At 48.5% G+C, this 20,286-nt stretch overlaps 1 protein-coding gene across 1 annotated transcript in view; it reads right to left on the bottom strand.

Annotated features, from left to right (window-relative positions):
• The window catches only part of Csmd2 (CUB and Sushi multiple domains 2), a 561,027-nt gene that overhangs the window by 320,206 nt on the left and 220,535 nt on the right, over nucleotides 1–20,286 (bottom strand). The window lies entirely within an intron of this gene.

Raw genomic sequence — 20,286 nt, 5'->3', positions numbered from 1 at the left:
AGGATGGAAAGCAAGGAGCCTTCCTCTGTCACTCATCATGACAAGGTCTCACTGGATTGGAAGCTCTGGTCGGTTCAGCTAGATAGACTAGGCTCTTCCCGTCTTACACTCTGTCCTGGCACTGGGGTTTCGGGCTCGCACAGCCATTCCTGGCTTTTAAGGTGGGTGCTGGGAAGCTGTGTTCAGGCCCTCTTGTTTGTTTTAACAGGTGCTTTTTATCCCCTGCACCATCCCTGCCATCCATCCATCCGTTCTTAATCCTCACCCTGGCCCTGACTGGCAGATTAAAGGAGGAGTAAGTTGAACTTCAGAGAGGTGAAATGCCATGCCCAGGGTCACACAGTCACTGTCACTTCTTGCCAGCTCACAGAATCTGGGTGCTACGAAACCCTGATGGCCTGCAGCTATTCCAAGCAAACACCCCACTCCCCAAATCAGGCATCCAGGCTACGGTGCCCACTGAAGGGACATAGTGGAATCGTGATGACACTCCAAAGACACAAAGCATAGCAAATTGAATGGCAAAAAATCTATTTTCACATGCTGATGAAGACATAGCTGACATTGGAAGAGTGAATCATTACACAGAAACACCCAAGCCATGCTTTTCTCAGAGAGAGAGAGAGAGAGAGAGAGAGAGAGAGAGAGAGAGAGAGAGAGAGAAACACCAAAAAAAAAAAAAAAAAAAAAATCTTGGAGTTATAGCTTAAGAAAAATAAGAGCAGCTGACTATCACAGATAAAAATGCCCTTTTACCTAATTGGATGTTTAATAAAGACTCCTAATTAATTCCCCTGAATGGAGAGGTTTTACACTGGTGTTATCTCAGCCCCCTTGCTGACGGGGCTGTTATTTTCAGATACAGAATAATGAATCTTTTCCAGCCGGGCCAGGAGTCACCAGAGACTTGTCTACTTCCTTGTGAAGGTAATTATTCGCTAAGGCACTAGGCGGAGGTGGGGCAGGGGAAGGAGCTGGGCGTGGATAATTACAAGCAGAGGGGCTGGGGGATTCTTTTGGGGGAACTAGAGACCTCGCTGTTGGGCAAGGGTTGGAGTAAGATTGGCAACTGCGCAGGAATCACAGGTGGACAGGTGGATGGCACGTGAGTGTCTGGGATGTCATCTCTGTTCAGAGTGAGGCCTAGGGACACTTGCCCTCCTGTGAACAGTGTCACTTGATGGAGCTTGACAGTCTAATAATTGTGAGTTGACTGGCCTGCAAGGCGAAAGTCGGGAAGCAAGCCTGTCTGTGACATTTCCTGGCCGGGTCAAAGGCTAGGCTGTCACTGTCTGGGGACCCTTGTGGCACCTCCAGGACAACATGAAATGAAATAGGTTATCTGGACAACTCAGGCCTCAGACCAGCAATGAGGAGGGTGGCTGGCGCTAAATGACAGGGACCATTTGTCTAGAGTGACAGGGCTCTCCTGAGCAGGAAGGCTGACAGCGGCTGCCCCACGATGGCTGCAGTGGCTTCTATCGGCCACAGGCCAAGAAGACAACCTGGCACAGAGGAGGGGTGTGGGACCAAAGAGATCTTCTCTGAATCTCTAAGGTCTGGAGGGCAGAAAGAGAAATAATAGGCTCAGGATGGAGAAGACTTCCGACTGACTGTACGTCTGAAGCTCTGTGACCTTGGTGTGTGACCTCGAGGAACCCGTCCCACGCAGTTGCTTAAATGATACAAAGGAAACCAGGAGGGCACGTGCTTGGCACACAGTAGGTGCTCCACAGACACTGTCTTCCTCACATAATCCTGGTTTCCAGAAATATTACCTTAGGGAGCAAACTCTGTTTGGGCAGTGGGGAGGGGGCCTGGGGGGGCCAGGTTTGCAGTGCTATGCTCATACATTTTGGGGTACTAAGTCTCAGATTCCAGCAGTCTGAGAGGAAGACCTGGCACCTGCCACCTACCTCATATATTGGGAGTAAAAGTCATTGAGAATGTAGTGCAACTCACGCAGAGTCACAGCCATGACTTTCTCCCTGCAGTCCTTTAGGACAGCACCGACCAAATGACTCTGGGATATTAGAGCCACCTGGCCTGGAGGGACACCGCATCCTCCTGCTGTGACTTCTGCCCTGCTCCAGCTTGACACTGCATCCTGACTCAGCAACCGCGTGGAGGCTGAGACAAGCAGCACCTTGAACCTGGAGCACATGCTGGGAGGTGGGGAGCGGAGGAGGGGTGAGGGAGAACGGCCAGTCCCTGCACAATTGCAGTGTGAGAAGGTCTGAGGAAGGACAGACAGATAGCTGAAAAGCTGGGCCTGCCCAAGGCCCACTGTGCCAAATGAGCTCTTGTAACTCTACCCAGGGCCCCCAGAGGGCAAGCTCACTGAGGACACAGGAACTGCTGGCAGCACACTTAGTACTGGGAACCGTTGGGAAGGGCATGTTCCTCCACGCTGCTCTCCTTGAGGGTCAAAAGAGAATCTGAGTACAAAGGACAAGAGGAAAAAGGCAGGGGCTAGACTCAGGTTCAGAGTCCAGGGGTGGGGGCCCAACTCCCTCCCAGCTGTGGGACACTGAGCCCCGGGCTTTATCACTTGACACCTCAGACTTTCCCCTCCGTGAAGGGGGATGAGGAACTATTCTTGTGGGAGAGTTTCAAAAGATTAGAAGAGGTATTTACGCTACAGAGAGGACCACCTCACCGAGCCAGCTTTGAGCTGAGGGAGGCGGGCAACAGACACTGGACTGGCTGGTGTGTGATTTGCTCACGAAGCCTGATGGGAAACTCAGACGCCTGGGAGAGGATGCGTGAAGGAGGCTAAACCTCTAAGGTTCATTTTCTCAATCTGTAAAATGGCCGTGCTAATGCCTAACTCAAAACAGGCAGTGAATGCTCACTGGGACAAGACAAAGGTGACATTCAATGTATGTATGTATGTATGTATGTATGTATGTATATATATGTGTGTATATATGTGCCCCACTTTAGTAAAAGAGACAATCAATTATACTCGTCTATGATTTTACTTTAAAAATAAATTTTACGTGTATTTACAGTATAGAAGATAATGCTTTAAGATATGAGTGTGCACAGTGATAGGCACACTGTTGCTACGGTGGAACCAACTGGCTGATCCACCATCTCACAGGGCTAACTGCACACCTGGCACCCTGGGGCATCAGCTCAGTCACAGAAGGAAGCATACTGATGATCTCACATGTAGAACATACATATAATGTACAGCAATATGGACACACACACACACACACACACACACACACACACACACACACACACACACACACACACACACACACTGGTTTTCCAGGTGGAGGGTGGGAGCTGGAAAGAAGTAAGTCAGACCACAGAAAGCAGCTACTATATAAGTGAGTGAGTGGATACTGGTAAGCGGCGCGTAGGCTGCAGTTAATCATAGGTTTATTTTATACATTGCTCATTTATCCTGAGGGTGTTCCCATTGCCAAAGGGCTCTGGGTCTAGGCCTGAAGAGCCCGGTGCCACATGTTTTCCCATTTGGCGGTGGGAGAAGATGCCAACAAGGAGGTCATGGAGACACTTAAGATCACAGGCTGCCAGCCAACCTTTACACCTGTTGGCGCTGGGCTTCCCGCCGGGTCCTGAGGGTTCACTGATGGCGGGCCAAGTAAGTCTATGTGCTGAGGAGTTAGTGTGTGAAAGGAGAAAGGAGGACGCTACGGAGGATGTGTGAAAAGAGTGAAGCAGCTCACACTAGCGCGGCAGGACACTAATGGCTGGGGAAGTGAGGGCAGAGGTGCTTCCAACCTCAAGGATGCCGGGGGAGAGAGGCATCTGTCGCCAAGGCTTACGCAAAGCAGACAAGGGAAGAAGTGGACGTCGGAAGGCTCTGCGAGGGCTGGGACCTTCTCGTTCAGCCCCTTATACCCCAAGGCAGCATGAAACTGGCAGGCAAATCTATTCGCCAGGAGTCAGTGTGCTTCACTGTAGGTCACAGATGTGCTGACGCGAGCTCCCGCCAAACATGCATGGCAAGCATATGATGGGAAATTCAATAATGGCTCTGTTTATAAGAGGACTCTTTCTCACGTTGGGTGTGGTGGTGCACACCTGTAATCCCAGCCCTCAGGAGGCAGGGTGGGACGGATCTCTGTGTGTTCAAAGCGAATCCAGGACAGCCAAGGCTCTACAGAGAAAACCTATTACCAAAAACCAAAACCCAAAAACCAAAACCAAAACAACAAACCACAAACAAATAAACCCTACTTATCAATGGCTAAAACACACCCCTTTCCTTATTGCTCTGCAGGAGCTCCTTATAGGTCTAATGGCTCTCAAACTTTCATCTGCCTCAGAACTCTCACAAGCAGTTAAAAAAATAAAACAAAATACTACACCCTGGGGCTGGAGAAATATCTCTGTGGTTAAGACCATGTACTGGCTCTTGCAGAGGACCCAAGTTCAGTTCCCAGCACCCATGTCAGGCAGCTCACAACCACCTAATGGAACTCCAGGGATATAGTGCCCTCTTCTGGCCTCTGAGGGCACTGCACTCACATGCCCAACTTGCTGCACAGACATAGTTTTAAATAACAATGTAAAAATTACCATACCCAAGTGCTATTCTGAGAAGTTAAGGGTTGTAGGGGTGGGGTGAGGATGAAGAGGGTGGGGTTGGGAGGGGGAGAGGAAGGTAGGGGCTGCAGTCTGAACTCTGAAGCACCTTTGCAGCCAACTTTCTGAGCAGGGAATTGGTGAGGAGAATTTGAGAAGTCATAGTCATAGAGGGTATTATGGAAAGCAGGAACACAATCTAAAAGGGTATTTGGGATAAGCGTTGGGGTCCCTGGAAGAGTCAGACAATGAGTTTCTGAGCGGCTCATCCCCTGTTTCACTCTTTGATGCCCCTCATTTGGTCTTTCCCCAAAGCTTCCCGGGCTGGATCAGGCACAGGACTCCCACAGCAGTACACACAGAGACTCCCAGTCTCACCCCGGGGCATTCTAACACAGTTAGTGAGGGTGTCACCTTGTCGCATGGATGGTTCTTATCCCAATCAGGTCTGCAGGGCCTCCATCGTCTAGTCTTTCTTCCTGGCCCCGAGTTCAACATCTACAGACCTTTCCGCTTTCTCTGCCTCTTACCACAGCCATATTTCAGTGAGCCACGGAGAAACCTGGAGAAGCTGGGGCTCCACACAGGCCTAGCTTCTGAGGTGGCATCTAATGCCCGAGACTTCAAAGGGGTCCTCAGTGGTCACCAAGTTCAAGGCTGACTCTCTGATTGCCTTTTCTCCGGTCACCTTGGTGTTTATAGGCAGGAGACAAAGGGCACAAGAGGGAATCCCGGTGGGACAGGTGGCTGGTAAATTGATTCCTCTCCAAGCCTGGGGTGCAGCAGCCAGCTGTGCCCATTAAGCCTCTTCCTTATCAGTAGCTAGGTGTGTTGGTCTGCAGCCCTGAGTGAAGAGTGGAAACTGACGGGGCTATAGAAAATGGCATGGAGTGCTAGACAGCCATTTGCTTAACAAACTGGCTAATTTTAACCTCTGCCTCTCAGACCAAAATTCCATTGAAGGAAAAGAATAAAAAAGAAGGTGCTATTTAACACATGTCTATTTCTGTGCCTCTCCCTCTCTCTCTCTCTTCTCTCCCTCTGTCTGACTCTGTCTCTCCCTGTGTCTCTGTCTCTCTGTGTCTCTGTCTCTCTAAGTCTACTGATTTCTTACACAAAAGGTGGTGAGGGGCAAAAAGGGAAAACAACCCAGAGACCATCCTTGGCTCACTTAGCAATCAGCCCTTTCCAGTCCCACCCACCGCTGGGCTGTTTCTGTGTTTTTAGGACTGGCCAATGATTTGCATGATTTAAGATCTTTCCTGGTGCTGATCAGCGTTCTCTGGCCAAGCAGTTTGCTGATTAATTATTAATCAGATGGAGTTTAGGAGGAGTAATCAGCAAGAGTCAGTGCTAATTTGCAAACGTCCCCCAGGAAGGTGATTACTTAAAATCTTTGGTGGAGAGGCTCCATGTTAACCTTTGCAATTAGCCACAGGACACTGAGATCTGCCAGGCACAGTCCTGGGGCAAAGCCACTCTAGAGTCCTACTAAGTGCCAGGCCCAGGACCTGGGGCTATTTTTTCTTATAATTCTTCAAGTAATGGGGGGTGGGGAGAACAGAAAGGGCATAAGAAAAAATACAGGTATATCAGCAAGTAAAAAAAAAAACAAAAACAAAAAAAACAAAAAAAAAAAAACTAGTTATCAAGAAAGTCCTGAAATAAAGCAAGATATTATGATAGACATCTAGGGTATGCTGAGACTGTATGCATTGGAAGGCTCTCTTAGGAAGGAGACATTTAAAGTGAACTTAGTGTGTGTGTGTGTGTGTGTGTGTGTGTGTGTGTGTGTGTGTGTGTGTAAGCCTGGGTGGTGGTGGCGCACGCCTTTAATCTAAACACTTGGGAGGCAGAGGCAGGTGGATCTCTGTGAGTTCAAGGACAGCCTGGTCTACAGAGGGAGCTCCAGGACAGCCACGTCCCGGGAAGGGTGAGTGAGGGCAGGTTGTAGCTGGGGCATGGCAAGGGTGAGAGAGACGGGAAGAAGTCAGAGGGGTAGGCTAGGCAAGGTAGAAGCTTGCTGTAGGATGAGACAGAACGCCAAAAATAGAATCTGATTTACCAACTAGAACTTTCCTTGCTTCCTGGAGAATGGATGCTGGGATTGGGTAGAGCAGCCCGGAGATACTGGCAGCACAGAGAGGGCAGAAGTAGCTAGCACTTGGAGATAGACTGATGTGGGGGCCACAGAAAAAGGTGGGAGAGCAACCATTACAATAGGACGAGGAGAAAAAGTCCAAATAGGAAAGATACCATTACAGTATCTAAAAGGAGACATCCCTGAGTCCAACTTTATTTTCTCTCTAAATGAGACCAACAACAACCTATAATCAACTCCCATTGAAAATAAACATCTATCACCCAAGAAAGCAACCAAAAACCTATCCAACCCTTCTTAAAGGAAATGGGGCGTCAAAGAACCTCTTTATGGAGATGGCTTCAAATGTGACAAACCAGCCACTGAGCAAAATGTCCTCGTTTCTACCACAGACAGAATTCTACCTAAAATTAGACAAGCTTAGATGCAGGCACAGTTGACAGCCAAACTCTGGCAAGACAGGGTAGGCAAGTCCTCAATAGTTCCTGCCTCACAAATATGTCTGTCAGATATTGGGCCAGAAAGCTGAAGATGATGCTCCAAATTTATAGAGAGTTTTGGGTGATTGTTCAGGTAGCAAACTGTCTCTGTCATCTTCTTATTTGGGAGGCTTACGAATCTGCGCTTCCTGTCTACTCAGGTAATTAATTTTATTCCTTCTCAAGCCTCTGATGGGGTTGAAAACCAGATAGTTTAGAGTTACAGTTAAGCTTGGTTGTTTAGGGGTTAAGATGTTTTTAGGTCTAGATAGATGTTTTAAGTTGATAACGATGAGATATGATAGATACTGATTTCATTCAAAATTTTAGATGCACCAAGATAGGAAAGATGGTTTCTTCAAGGCTGCCAAATACAAATAGCCAAAACATTTATATAATTCCTGATTGTTTCGTGGTTCTTCTTGCTGTGGGTAGTTTATTGTATATATGTGTAATCATATAAATGTATATTTAAAAATTGAAAAAAATTTAAAAAGCATAACTATATGCAGTTAAAAAAGAAAAAGAAACCGTCAAAATCAGTGGAAGAATGGGTAAGCCGAAGGAGACGCAAACACATATTGGAATATAAGCCTGAAAAGAAATGGAATTCTAACAATGGAGGACCTGAAAAAAACATTATTCTAAACGAAAAGGAACATGTGCATGATCCAATCACAGGAGACACCCCGAGGAGTCAGGTTCAGAGGGACAGACAGAAGGGTGGCCGTCACAGACTGGAGGCCGTCATTCAATAGCTGTGTAGTTTCAGCTGGGGTAGGGGGATGGGCAGTGATGGGCAGGGCTGTAATCCGGCATCTGTAATGGCACCAAATTGTAAATCTAATGGAAAAACTGCCAATTTCATGCAATACATATCTCACCACACTTAGAAAAGACATCTACTTTGGATGTGTTCATTTTGAGGAGCTTGGAGGGCTGAGAACTTAAGTGGGGATGACTGGCATACAGACGATATTGGAAACTGACCTGTGAAGTCCAAATGGCAATGAGGGAAGATAGGAAAAGAGGAGGGTTCTGGACCCCTTGGATCTGAGTTGGGAGAGAAGGCTGGGCAGAGACTGGGAAGCGGAGAAGAAAGGGGGAGGCTCATAGGAGTGGTCATGTTAGCAGGAAGCACGTGGTTTCCTGAGAGCCAAGAGAAGGAGACCGTCTGAGTTAGGGTTACTATTGCTATAATGAGACACCATGACCAAAAGCAGGTTTATTTGGCTTATGCTTCTACATCAAAGTTCATCATCAAAGGGAGTCAGGACAGGAAGGCAAGCAGGGCAGGAACCTAGAGGCAGGAACCTAGAGGCAGGAGCTGATGCAGAGACCATGGAGGGGATGCTGCTTATTGGCTTCTCTCACCATGTCTTGCTCAGCCTGCTTTCTTATAAAACCCAGGAACATCAACCCAGAGGTGGCACCACTCACAATGAACTGGGCCCTCCCCCATCAATCACTAAGAAAATGCCCAACAGAACATCATGATGGGTGAATCGGGGCCCAGGGGGTGTCTGTTCAAACTATTGCACTAACCGAGGATCGAACCCCTACTCTGATCTACCCAATGGACAGGACATTCTCCACAGTTATGTGGAGAGCAGGGGCTGACTCTGACATGAATTCTGGTGCACCATATTTGACCCGTCCCCTTGGTGGGGAGGCCTGATGACATTCAAAGAAAGAATAAGCAGGCTACCAAGATGAGCCTTGATAGCCTATAACCAAATAGTGGGGAGGAGGTCCCCTTTGGTCTTAGACCTAGGGGAGGGGAATAGGGTGAAAGCAGGAAGGAGGGAGGGAGGAATGGGAGGATACAAGTGATGGAATAACAATTGTGTTGTAATCTGAATAAATTAATAAAATTAAAAATTTTTAAATGTAAAAAAAAAGAAAGAAAGAAAGAAAAAAAAAAAAATGTTCAACAGGCTGACTACAGCCTAATCTTATAGAGATATTTTCTCAAATGAGGCTCCCTGCTCTCTGATGACTCTAGCTTATGTCAAACATGTTTCCAGAAAACCAAATCATACAAGAACGGATAGGCGATACTGGATTTAGTCACTGGGGAGTCACCTGTAGTTTTAGCATGGTCTGTTTTAGTAATGGCGTTGGGCACACGTAAGAAAGAGGACGGTGACAGCACCTGGGGTGGCTGAGATGCCATGAAATACCAGACTGGGGTGGAGAAGCAGAATTCTGTGGGTGTCATTTTGGTCTTGGTTTTAGGTGGCAGATACTAGAACGTGGCTGTGTGCTGTTAGGTGTATCCAGAGTGGTCAAAGGATGAAGAAATAAGAGATGCAAGAAAAGACAAGATGACTCTAGCGGGGACCGGCTGGAGAAGATGAGACCTGGGACACAGGGGTAGGCTAGTTTGGGGCAGGAGCAGGGCATCTTATCTATAGGGACACACGGTATGGCAGAAGTTGCCTCACCAAGTATTTTACCTGCTCACCCACATTTCCTGGCTTCCTTGGAACTAGTATGGACCACGTGTAATTTCCAACCAATGAAAAAGGAGCTGGAAATAAAGTATATGCTATCTGGGGTAGGAGAGTGAAAAGCCCATGCTGGATTCTCAATTCATTTTCCCTGCTATGTCACTGGAGAAGGTCACATATTCCTGAGAGTGCAGCCACCAGATGGTGGAGTGTTCTCGAGCCTGAGTACCCACTTGCACAATTCTGGATTACAGACACTTCCATCAAACAAAAAATATTCTTTAGTGGTATTACATGGCAGAGTTTCAGGGATGATGGCTTCTTCTTCTTCTTCTTCTTCTTCTTCTTCTTCTTCTTCTTCTTCTTCTTCTTCTTCTTCTTCTTCTTCTTCTTCTTCTTTCTTCAAATTTATTTACCTTATGTGTATGCATGTTTTATCTGCATATATGTCTGTGCAACATGTGCCTGGTGTCTATAAAGGACAGAAGTGGGCATTGGATTCCCTGGGACTGGAGATAGAGAAGGTTGTGAGCCGTCATATGGGTTTGGGAAATCGAACCTTGGCCTTCTGGAAGAGCAGCTTGGGTTGATGGTTTTCGAAGTAGGGGGAGTCAAGAAATGAGGGCTGGGTAAGAGGCAAGGGCTAGTTACCTTCAAATGGATCTTGCGTGCCTTATCAAGGCCTCGAGTTCTGTTCTGTTAGACAACAGAGAATGACTGAAAACCTTCGCCTGGGGCTTAGCATGTCAGAGATGCATTTTAATTAAGCCATTCTGGTGGCAGTGGGGAGAATGAATTAGAGAGATCCAAGATGCTGGGAGATCAGGAAAAAGGCTATTAAAACCCACAAAGAAGAGAAGATGACGGGCTGAACTCAGGGAATGGCAGCAGGAGGAGGAAGACATACTGCAGGAGATGAGCTGGGAAAACTCAGCCCTTAATTGGATGTGGCTGGTGAGATGGGGATGAAGTGGGGACAAGTCCCAGGATTCTAGATAACTAGATAGTGCCCAAAACTAATAAAGGAAATGAATTTGGCCTCTATGAGGTACAGGATGAGCAGAGGTGGCATAAACTGGGTTAGAGGCAATGTAGTCATGTGGCTGGGGTAAAGCCCACCAAGTGCTTGGCTCTATAGCTTGATATTCAGTGGAGAGGTGGGCTAGGGGACCACCTTTGGGTGGCATCTGAAGCCTTGATGGCAGGCAAGCTTACCCAGAAGATGTGTTCCTTGAGCAGGGCAATAAGGCATGTTAAGAGCCTTGAGGCCATCAAAGAGAGAGAGAAGTTGGGCTATAGCACCAAGGTAGAGTACTTGCTTAGCATTTGCAGTACTACAGCAAACATAAAACAAAGCCACAAGCAGGAAGAGGAGCCTGAAGGTGAAGAAAGGAGAAAATGCTCAATATAAAAATACCCAGTATAAAGAGTTACAGAGCATCCTTCAAGACGGCATCTGAAATGCCTTCTCTAGTCAGTGCTGGGTTTTGTTGAGGGAAGGGGTGTCCTCTGATGATGACCTCCCAAGTGGATGGGCTCAGGGAAGGCTGAGGTTTGAGGTGGGGAGTAGATGAGGGTGTTAATTCACAAGCTGATCTGCTAGCCTGCCTCTAGGTTGCTTAGTAACCTCTGATGTCATTGGCTGCTATAGCCATTGACACCTCCAGGGGCCCAGGATAAAAGACCTGTCAGCCATCCCACAGCTCTTCTCTCTCTCTCTCTCTCTCTCTCTCTCTCTCTCTCTCTCTCTCTCTCTCTCTCTCTCTCTCTCTGGCTTCCTTCCCCTGCCCCTGTCTCTCTGTGTCTCTGTGAGTCTGTCTGTCTTTCTGTCTGTCTGTCTGTCTCTCTGCCTATCCTCATGATTCAGTCTGTTTCCCTCCCATTTTGTACATTCCTCTCTCTCATGGCTCACTCACATGATATCTTCTCTTGCTCTGCTCTCTCCCTGTCCTCACAATAATAAACTTCCTCATACCACATCTGTGGTGGCATGTAATTTCTTAATGATATCAGAGAGGAATGACAGGAACCAAAGACTGGGAACACAGTGTAGGCTACTCTTCATGAAGCTTGGGTTAAGCTGGGCGTGGTGGTGCACGCCTTAAATCTCAACACTTAGGAGATAGAGGCAGGTAGATCCTTGTGAGCTAGAAGCAAGCCTGGCCTACACAGCAAGTTTTGAGCCAACCAAGCCTGTACAGTGAGACTCTTTCCTTAAGAAACAGAAGCTTGGGTGACAAATGGCCTGGATATTTGAAGTCTCATCTTCCATTAAGCTTTACTATTTGGACCAGTTTCCATCCTTCCCAAATGACCCAGACAGTGGAGTCCAACAATTCTAGTAGATTATCAAATGGCAGTTTTCATGGTGTATCCTGCTGCCTTGATGAGTCTGTGAGTGTCACACCCTAGCCAGTGGTTGGAGAGAAGCTGAGGTATAGGTAGGAGAGAGAGAGGGGGGGGGGGAGGGAGGGAGGGAGGGAGGGAGGGAGAGAGAGAGAGAGAGAGAGAGCGCACCAGCCTAGCATGCAGGTCAATCCTGGGGGCCTGGAAAGAGATTGCAGAAGCTACAGAAAGGAGAGGCGCTGGTGGAACATAGGCTAGAATGAGTGGAGTGCACATTTGCAGCCAAACAAGGAAATGGCGACCTCGGACATTCCGAACGAATCAACACTGCTCTGGAAGACAGAGCCTGCCAGAATGTGGGGCCCCCAGAAGAGCCCAAAACAATTCCTTCCATCTGTCTTAGCCATGCCGCCAGGCACCTGGCAGCTCCTCAGGAGAGGTCGAGGACAGCGTCTTGTTGTCTGTGCCCTTCACAGCCCTGGCACGGGCCTCCGAACAGATGAAGTGCTTAGTACAAACCTGTTGCATCCTGTCAGAGCCATAGGGGGCAGGCCAGCTGCCCGACTTCCACTTCCCACGCACAGATCTGTGAGCCCCACGCTTCAGAAGAGCCCCTGTGTCTATGGCAGACAGCACAGCCTTGAGACCTGCTCTCTCAGCTCAGGCTTTTCTTCTCTTTCGGAAAGCCTGTTCTCACCTACAGAAGGGAGGAGAGCAAGTCACGCTGCTCCTCAGTACAGAGTTGGGAGCTGGGGCTTTGGCCCTGCAGACCCATGTCTGCCAATGTCCTGCTAGGGCACTAATCCTTTCTCGTGGCTTGGCTATGGAGCTTGTAATGCTATTTCCAACTCCGAGAGATGCATGAGATGAGATTTTAAAAGGCTAGTTATTTATGGCCTGGCTCCTGATGGATACAACAGATGCGATTTCATGGGCCCCATCAGAAGCGAACAGTTTCTTGGTGTGGCTTAAAGCAGTGCTATGTGGCAGGGAAGGGGAGGTAGTGGGGGCATCCCATAGCTGGGGAACAGCAGCAGGCCCCCACTCTCAGCCTCAGTTGGTTTGTTTGCTCACCAGATCCCCTGAGTTAGGCTCAGCATCCCTGTTCCTTATACCATCCCCACTGCTCTCTGGGCATCTCCGCCAGCGTGGGACCCTGATCCTGCCCAGCTTCTGACGTTCAAGGAGGACGACGCCTCAGAAGACACATTCCAAGCCACGCATGAGGTTCAGAGGGAGCTAGGGCATGGCGAGGGCTCCACAAGCTACCCCCGCACCCAGCAGGAAGGTTCCAGCTTCCCCCCTTCCCCTCCGTGATGATGGCCCTAACCCTTCTATCACGGGATCTTAGTTGCCCTTTCTCCCCCATCCTGCTCCTTACTGAACACAAGCCTGTTGTTCACTCTGTGTTTTTCTTCCCCTCCGGAGACCATAAGTTCCACGGAGGCACAGGCCTGCTTGGTCTTCTCCACCACTAAGCTCCCGGGGCCAGGCCCAATGTCACACAAGGCATGCGCCGAAGAAATGTGTGGAGACAGATAAGCTGTTATGTTAGGAGGAGAGACCGGTGATAACGGTGGGGGCGGCCCCCGACATTGAGAGTTAAAATAAAGATGTGCCGTTGATTCGTCAGGGAACTATGACACCAGATTTGGTTGACATGGCCTGCTGAGTTCCTTGACCTTCCTTTACAGGTCTTATCCCCAAATTCTGTTATTCAGAGCTATGAACTGCCCCGTCCCTACAGGCAGCCTTATCTGCATCCTCGCTGTAGACTTGGCTTCCTTACCATGCCTGCTTTATGCCAGAGTGCTCATCATGTCCCACTTCTCTCCTCTCCATTGGCTCCATCTCTTTCCCATACTCTGTTAGGTATGTGGTCCCCCAGAGTCATTCATCCAGAGATGTGCATGGCCCCAACTCCTCTCCTGCCTTCATCATCTGTCCTACGAGCCTCCAGATCTCATGTAGCTCAGGCTAGCCTCAAATTCACTTTGCATCTGAGGATGACCTTGACCTTGAGGACCCTCCTAGGCCTACCTCCTGAGTGCTGGGATTACAGGTGTGCACACCCAGTGTAACTGAGGCTAGGGACTGAGCCCACAGCTTCCTCCATGCCAAGCATGCGCTCTACCAACTGAGATGCCACCCCAAGCCTATGTCTGAGATGTTATGAATGTCTTCCCTTTTCCCACCTCAGAGTGGCAGCAGCCCAGGCAGGACCCTCTGCTGCCCTCAGTGCCTGGGAACAAGTTTTACAGGTACCTTCTGGACCTTCAAGTTGGACACCATTAAAACTCTGAATATTCAGGGCTGGAGAGATGATGGTTCAGTGGTTAAGAGCACTGCATGTTCTTCCAAAGAACCCAGGTTCAATTCCCAGCATGCACATGGCAGCTAACAACTATCTGTAACTCCAAGATCTGATACCCTCACATTAACACACATAAATTATATATATATATATATATATATATATATATATATATATATATATATATATATATATCTCAACTCAGAATATTCTTGCTCCTGTGCTTAAGACTTACAGACGCTTTCCAGCACTGTGACCCTCCCTGTGAACACAGAGCAAGACTCTTCTTGAGCACACACACTTCTTCTGTTCCTTTTGGGCTTCACGTACTGTCATCCCCCTGCCCCACTCCTTGCACCTGGCTTACAATGTCCCCAACACCAGGGATCCTTCCTTCTTGTTCCAGGCTGGTAGCAAAATCTTACTCATTCTTTGCCTCAACATGAAGACCACCCTTGGGGACACATTTCTCAGAGTCTCAGAGGCAATGTGGCAAGAGACTGACTTTTTTTTTTCTTTTTGAAGAACAGACAGCCTTAACGGTCAACTTTCCAGCCCCTAGGGTTCCCATCCTTGGACTCACCCCTACTCCACTCCCAGCTAGAGTCTGAAGTTATGTGACCCGACTCTGGCCAGTGAGTATCTCTGGTTCCAACATTTTAAGGAGTGGGCACGGGATTGAGTGCAGGTGTGGTTACTGCCTTTGCAAGTACCATCAAGAAAGGCAGGGGTCATGTAGGCAGCCCCCCAAAACATTACGGGCTATCGCCATCTTGGCTACTCTCTTGGACGCTTCCCACATTTGATAAGAGTCTATTGCTGAAGATATCACACATTTGGCTTATAGAACATGGAGAATTTAAGGTGGTACTAACATGGTTCATCCTTACTGTCTATCTTCCACACTGGTGGAAGGTGTGGTACTTGCTACTGGGACAAGAAAGGTCTTACCCAGCTCTGGCCCCTGTGAGTTCTAGTAATGACTAGCCTGTCAGGAGAGATGTCCACTGGCAACGGAGGCAGCAGTGTTAAGGGAGTAAACCAAACTCTTTCTGATTGGATTTAAGGCCCTCCCTGCAAGAAGGGAACTTATGGGCAAGAACTTGAGGCCAGCTGGCTCACAGGCCCTACGGGAGAACCTACCACAGACGCTCGGCTAAAAGGACATATACTAAACTGACTTCCTAAAGACATCGTTATGACCGTAGACCAGCACGCCGCTCAACCCTCATCAGAGATGCTTCTTGCAGTAGATGGTGATTGACACAGAAACCCACAACCGGTCAAAGTGCAGAGAGGAAGAGACTGCAGAGTGCTCAGCCCAAAGTGGAACATCAATATCACACTCCCCCGCCAAGCTCAAGGACCACCGTGGAAGAGCAGGTGGGGGAATAAGACCCAGAGGCAGCAGTTGACTACAGCTAAGTAGCGTTTCCCGGACACAGCAGGGGAGCTGTACGTATGAACTGATAGCGGTTGTGACAACACCACGGACAGTGGAGCCAGACAAAATCCTGGTATGGTGTGGGCAGTAGTAGGTCAGGAAGTCCTGTGCCTAGCTGAGGGGCCACTGTCAACTGATAGCTGCTGGGAGAGGGGAGGGTGTGGCTCTTGAAAGGCTGCCCCGCCCCTCCTGTAGTAGGTGGCCCGACACCCACGTGCACGTTGGATGCACTAAGTGGGCTTCATGTGTTGAGAAGAAAAAAAGGGAACACATGAAACTGGGAGGAGATGGTGACGGTGGAGGCAGAAGAGGAAGCAGAGGGAAGGAACAAAGTGTGGCTTGATCCAGACACATTAAATGTGTGGAAGAAACTCTCCGTTAATAAAGCAAATAAAAAGGAAAGAAAGAAAGGAAGGAAGAAAGGAAGAAAGGAAGGAAGGAAGGAAGGAAGGGACTACGTCCCTTTCCCTACTAGAACAGCTAACACAGGTGGGTGGCAGGGGCCTGGTGGAAGTCATTTTTGCCTACTCATGGATAAAGCCTGACTGAAAATAAAATCAATCCATAGGCGAGCAAACTTTAGGGAGGACAGGTGGCATTATTTGTTCGCCTTGATGCAGCAGTCCTTGAAGCTGACTCCTTGATTTTCCTGTCACAGAAGCCAGCACATTTCCTTTTTTGCTTAAGTCATCTGGAAATGGGGTTTTGATTCTTGGACTGAAAGAGTCCTGGCTGTTGCGTCTCTCGTTTCAGGCCCTGGGAGAGCCTCCTTTATCCCTCTTAGAAAAATACCTAACGTGTGATATTGTAAAAAATCATTGAATAATATTCTCCTCCTGGCACTAGCTGTAAGCCCCAAGATGTGTGCGGGGTGAATATCTAACTCCCCAGGACCCCAGTCCGTGTCTTTGTGTCCTCAGCATCTAGAAAAACCTGGTTCATAGAAGGGTCTCAATAAATGGTTATGGAGTTATGGAAAATAAACAGGAGGGAGCAACAAAGCACACAAATAACCTGAACTAACTGTTGCCTGCGAATAAACAAATAAGCAACTAGGTATTATGAACAGACCCCCACAGGCATGCAGCGTGGGCCCTCTGCTTCTGGCAGCTTCTAATGGTTCCTCAATGAAACATCTAGTCGCAGGTCGCTGAGATCGAATGGCTCCAGTGTGCTTAAATTCCATGTGTTGAGTGCCTAATAATTAAAAAAAAAAAAAGGTCTTTCAAAGGGAGAGAGTGTAGCTCCAAAACATTGACACTGACCGACTGTAAAGTACAGTGGAACATTCGTGTCCCTAACTACACAAATGAAAGCAAGCAGAGAAAGGGAGGAACAACATGAGGGGACTCTGAGGGTGAGGATGGAAGTCTCTAGAGACGTGGCATCTTGCCCTTTGTCCCTCAGAGAATGGACCTGGAGTGCTTCCCACACCAGGAATGCTGCACCAGGGACGGGCCTGGCAGCAGGGCATACATTCGACCCTCTCTGCGCGCTCTCTAGCAAGAGCCCCATTTTCAAGTGTGGAAACTGAAAAGGGGTTATTTACTGTCCTGGGATTAGATAGCTGCTTAAAGCCAAGTGTGTCTGACTCCCAGGCTGTCTTCTTCACATCTGGATGGCACGATGGAGCTTGAGGCCTAACACCAGAGGGGCTGCAATGGGAGGACGGGCCACAAGACAGAGGGAAGGATGAAGAGAGATAGGTCTAGGGCTTTCTACTTGGACGTCCCTGCAATGATTACCTCATTTGTGGAGAGGTTGTTTTTGTAGCCGGCTGACAGTAAGTTCTCATCTCAACCTGACCCGATGTCCTCCCGAGACCCAACTCCCACATATTAACCAAGTTTCTTGCATCTCCAAGCCCAGCCCTTTGAAGGGTATCAGGGTCTCTTGAAGATAATCAGCAATTTTCAGAACATTTTTTCACTTAATGTAAAGGAAGGGTGTGGGGTCCATTGAGGGTCAGAGGGCAAGCCTACCCACTGAGTAAAAGCAGTGCCGGCAGAGAGCACTCCTCCAACCCCAGGTCAGCCAGAAAGTTCTGGTGTGTGTATACATGTATACACACCTGTAAAAGGGCTGGGGATGCTGCCTCAGTGGTACATACGTGGCAGTGATACGGAGGGGAATGTCTGGGTGCTGTGGCAGCATATGTGTGTCAGGGGTAGGGTAGACTGGACTGGGATTATTTAAGCACAGCCTTTGTTCATAGTCAATCCTCTGCTCCCACGCAATGAGTGAAGGAAGGGAGGGTGGAAATCCTGAGGCTCTCTAAACATGGTAGAACAGGCCAGCTCAGAGCTCAAGGTAGTAACAGCCTTTTTCACAACAGGCACTGCGGGATTCTAGAAGGCGAAAGTAAACACAGAGACTATATCCACAGCCGTTGTATGCTGATGGGCTCTGAGGATTGGCTACCCTGCTATTCTTCTGTGGTGTGCTCCGCCCGCTGCCCCGCCCTACCACACCCCCACCACCCCACCCCACCCCACCCAACCCTACCCTCTTTTCATTGTATGGACTCCAGGTTGCCACCCAGTGATTATTTCCCATCAGGCTCTTTGCCCTCTGGTTTCCTTTGTTTTATGAACGCCTGTGTTGAGAGGTGGCAGGCTCACTTCTAAAATAGCTTAACTTGGTAAAAAGAAGATTACAAACGGTTCCTGCACCAGTCCTGAACATACCAATGAACGGAGTTCCTCCTGGAAACCCCAATGTTTTTTTCACTCGGAGGAGGGAAGGATGGAATGTGAGTTAGGCACATAGCAGCCACCCCCCCTCGCCCCAGAATCCATGGCAACCTGCTGCTGGGGCAGAGGGTGGTAGGTATGCTCTTTCAGAGGACTCCTGTCTCCTTCAAGATGAACAGATGCCCACTCATCCAAATCTGCCTCCTCTAGGGGGACCCAGAGGTCAAAAGCACAGACTCCCATCTTGTGTTCGCAATCTGCTCTACCCAAACCAGCAGCAGCGTAGCTTTTTGCAAATATCTGAGGAGTCTTGAAGGTGAGGTACAGGGGAGAGAGCTGCTTCTTCCCTCACTCCTATCCTGAGCCCTGAGCTTATTTTACCTGAAATTGCCAGGTTTGTATATATATCAGAACAAAAATGCATCCTGCATGGCCCCTGTAGCACCAGCCTTCCAGATAAGTAGAAATGAGATTAATCTTATGGCAAAGAGTTGGGGATGACTCCCCGCCCCCACCCCACCCCCGGAACAATCTCCTTCTTGTAACACTTTCCCCCTCTGGGTGACTTAAAGGAACAGGCTTACTCTTTGGGACCTGAGTCAGTCTGCAAGGCCATGTGTAGGCTCACAGCTGGTGGCAGAAGCCATAGGAGACCATTTGGCTCCAGGATGAACAACTGAGTCAAACAGGCTCGAGGCTGGAAGAGATGGGAGGCAGGTGAGAGCATTCCTCCTTACATCTGCTTATAGAAGCTCAAACAGCAGACCTAATAAACAAACCATACCACGGTCTTAGCAATGAGAGAGAAAGACACTGAGTGCTAGCTAGCTAGCTACACAGCCATGGAAGTCCAACACAGATAACACGCCGGAGCTGGCCGAGAAGACAGGTTTTGAGTGGGGTTAACCTGGTGTTTGACCCCAGGACTATGTGACCTCGAGGGAGGGAAATTATGCAGCTCACTTCAGAGGAATCTTATGACCATGCAATAAAATTATAGCTATAAGGAACTTAGAACTGGCCTGGCACCTATGGGTAGAAAATGCTCAATAATTGCCACTTTCATCACATCCTATTTTGGAGGACTCTGTAATGATGCAAGAAAAAAATTTTCATGATTCCATGCTAAGTTAAAAATACATGAGTAGAGAGATTCAGATACTATTTTATAATATTAAAATATATAAATAGCAGCTTTAAAGAAAAAGGGGGGCCAAAGGGGGTATATACCACAGCTTTAATCAGTGTCCCTCACTTCTCTGTCTTTTCATGTTTTCTCCAAGGAGCACAGAGATTCCATTTGGCATTGGAAGAATGAGTATTTTACAAAATGAGGCTGGGGCCCCAGAGTCTGCAGCCTGCGCAGCTCAGGGGAGCTCCAGGTCTTAGCTCCCACACCGTGCAGAGCCACATTTACAGAAAACACCCACCCTCTCAGGTGCACTTCTTTGCCCAACAGAGAGCACACTCCTCAAAGGGCTGCATCGGGCTTTTCTTTTCTTCTTCTTCTTTTTTTCCCCCCTTTTTTCTCAAGGCATGGTTTCTCTGTGTAACAGCCCTAGCTGTCCTGGAACTCACTTTGTAGACCAGGCTAGTCTCAAACCCACAGAGATTTGCCTGTTCCTGCCTCCCAAATGCTGGGATTAAAGGCATGCACCACCACCACCTGGCTCAGAAGGGTTTCTCACTACCATGATAACTGGCATGCAAGAGGCATGCAGTCATGGCCTTCCATCCTCCCTTTCTCTCCCAGCCCCCTCAGTCCCTCCCTGGCCATCACCCCACCAACTACCCTATGTGTGTCCTTAAACATTGTCTCCCCTGGCTCCCAAGCTCCCACTTCCTTCTTTACCTGGAATATTCAGCAATGCCCTTCTGCCTGATATC

The sequence above is a fragment of the Acomys russatus genome, chromosome 29, assembly GCF_903995435.1.
Source record: "Acomys russatus chromosome 29, mAcoRus1.1, whole genome shotgun sequence".
In the NCBI taxonomy this organism is placed as follows: Eukaryota; Metazoa; Chordata; class Mammalia; order Rodentia; family Muridae; genus Acomys; species Acomys russatus.
The sequence above is the reverse complement of the archived record's forward strand: the minus strand, read 5'-3'. Positions and strand labels throughout refer to the sequence as shown.